The sequence below is a fragment of the Zingiber officinale genome, chromosome 8B (assembly GCF_018446385.1).
Source record: "Zingiber officinale cultivar Zhangliang chromosome 8B, Zo_v1.1, whole genome shotgun sequence".
NCBI classification, from domain to species: Eukaryota; Viridiplantae; Streptophyta; class Magnoliopsida; order Zingiberales; family Zingiberaceae; genus Zingiber; species Zingiber officinale.
The window spans coordinates 46,698,514-46,701,446 of NC_056001.1; positions in this window are offsets into that span (position 1 = coordinate 46,698,514).

Below are 2,933 nucleotides of genomic sequence, written 5' to 3' on the forward strand. Positions count from 1 at the left end.
TGAAACAAAAGATGTTTGTTTCAAGGTATGCTACCTTCTTAGAGAAAGAATTTCTCTTACAGAAAGTGAGTGGGAGTATAGTTGAATTTGATGAAGTTCAAGAGATTCCAATAGACACTAATGAGATGTCAAGTCAAGAAACACAACTGATTATGACACAATCTCCTCATAAATCGGGTAGAACACACAATATTCCTAAGAGATATGGATCTTTTGTAAGAGAATTGAATGACATGCTACTCATTAAGGATGAGGAATCTACTGGTTACGAAGAGACTCTGAATAGTTCAAAAAAGGACAAGTGGCTTATAGCCATGAAATCGAAAATGAATTCCATGCATGAAAACCAAGTTTAGAATTTAGTGGACCCACCTAAAGGTATTACGCCTATAGGGTGCAAGTGAGTTTTCAAGAAGAAAACCGACATGGATGGCAATGTAATTACCTACAAAGCTAGGTTAGTGGCGAAAGGCTATCGTCAAAGGCAAGGTATTAACTATGACGAAACCTTCTCACCTGTAGCCATGCTTAAATCCATTCGGATACTCCTGGCCATATCAGCTCATCATGATTATGAGATATGACAAATGGATGTAAAAATAACATTTCTTAATAGGAATCTACTTGAGGATGTGTATATGACACAACCTGAAGGTTTTACATCTGTTAACAAAAATAAAGTATGCAAGCTTCAACGATCCATTTTTGGACTAAAGTAAGCATCCAGGAGTTAGAATATCCATTTTGATAAGGCAATCAAACAGTTTGATTTCTCACAAAATCCAGACGAGCCTTGTGTGTATCAAAAGGTTAGTGAGAGTGTGGTTGTATTACTAATATTATATGTTAATGACATATTACTTAAAGGAAACGATGTGCCAGTTCTACAGTCAGTTAAATTTTAGTTGTCCATGACGTTCTCCATGAAAGATATGGGAGAAACAACTTACATCCTCGGTATGAAAATGTATAGAGATAGATTTAAAAGGTTGCTTGGTCTTTCACAATCGATATATATAGACAGAGTGCTAAAATGGTTTAGCATGTCTGAATCCAAGAAAGGTTTCATACCTATGAGGCATGGAATTCACCTTTCGAAGTCTATGTGTCCATATACAGAAAACGAGAGGATTTGTATGGATAAGATATCTTATGCGTCCGTAATATGATTTATCATATATGATATGTTATATATTATACCCGATGTATCGTATGCTCTGAGTGTTACGAGAAGATACCAGTCTGATTCAGGAATGGATCATTGGGCGGCTGTCAAGACGATCCTTAAGTACTTAAGAAGAACTAAGAATATGTTCTTAGTATATGGAGATGGTGATATGATCATACGTAGGTATACATATGCAAGTTTTTAGATAGACAATGATGATTCCAAGTCACAGTCTGGATTCATGTTCATATTAAATGGAGGCACGGTTAGTTGGAAAAGTTTCAAGCAAGATGTTGTTGTAGATTCTACCTGTAAGGCAGAATACATTGCAACTTCAGAAGCAGCAAAAGAAGCAGTTTAGATCAAGAAGTTCGTTATCGAACTTAGTGTGGTTCCATCTATTATTGAAGCATTACCTGTTTACTATGGCAACACTGGAGCCATTGCACAAGCAAAGGAACCTAGGTCTCATCAGTGATCAAAACATGTGCTTTACCGCTATCATTTGATCAGGGAGATCATTAGTAGGAAAGAAATACAACCCGAGAAAATTCCCACTGAAAGGAACCTAGCGGGTCCTTTGACAAAGGCTCTATGACAAAGCAAGTTTGAGAGTCACGTCTGTGCTTACGGTTTAGGACACCGTGGTGATTGGCTTTAGGCCAAGTGGAATTGTTAAAATTTGAGGGATGTTCTAAGGCAAAATCACCTTATGGTTTTATTATTTATTGGATAAATATATATTCACTTTTTGAGTGTATATTATATGTTTAAATGTCTTAAACTCATTTACTGAATGTCCGTAATACAATTATAGCATGAGCGAATTTGTGATTGGATCACAACTTGTGATTATCTCTACATGTGCAATTATGAACGTATTGAAATTTTCTTAGTTGTTGAATTGATGTATTTGGACATCATCAATACTGTAAGACTAGCACGGGTTATACTCCTTGGTTCAGCCAAGAAGCTGTTTTCTCACTAGCTGGAGACATTGGGATGTTGAGAGTTAAACGTGGATGCTAGTTATGGTAACTAGTTCATTGGAGTGACTCGCTGTAAGACTTCATATGGTTATCTACATATATGGATATGTTTGTGAAGCTCTTACTGCAGCTCGAGTGTAAGTTTACTTCGACTTGAGGTATACAAGTCATCTTAGTCATGAAGACTTATACTTTGACATCTTAAACAAGCATCTCATTGAGGTGTGGACCCGGGATGATTGGGTAAAAGTCGAAGTGTCCGAAGGTGTTTAGATAGTCCACCGAGGATTCATCGCTCCTTACGAGGAGACGTATATCCTATGGCCACTCGTTATGATTATTACTCAAGGTCTTTGGCCAAAGCATCACATGTTAAGAGTGTGAGACTCTTATACACATGTACGAGTAATTTGAATCTGCAGAACGAGGAAGTATTACTTGGGCTAGGTGTGACGTAGTCAAGCTAGTGGGGATAAGACACATAGACCATGTCCTGAACCAAGTGGGTATAAGATGAGTGAAAGAAATGAGACATGACTCACTATAGCTGCTGAAGGATTCAGAAGTAATTCTGAAATCAACTATAATTTTTCGGCTAATTTGGGAGCATGATGTACCACTAGGTGTCACTCATGATAGTTCCATAATTAAGTAGTTAATTATGGACGGTCAAAATAAATCGAGATCACACGCACTAACGAGTCTTTAAAATACATAAAACAAGTTAAAGAATAAGATTCTTAGATCAAGAGATAAATATTTGGTTGGATCATTCA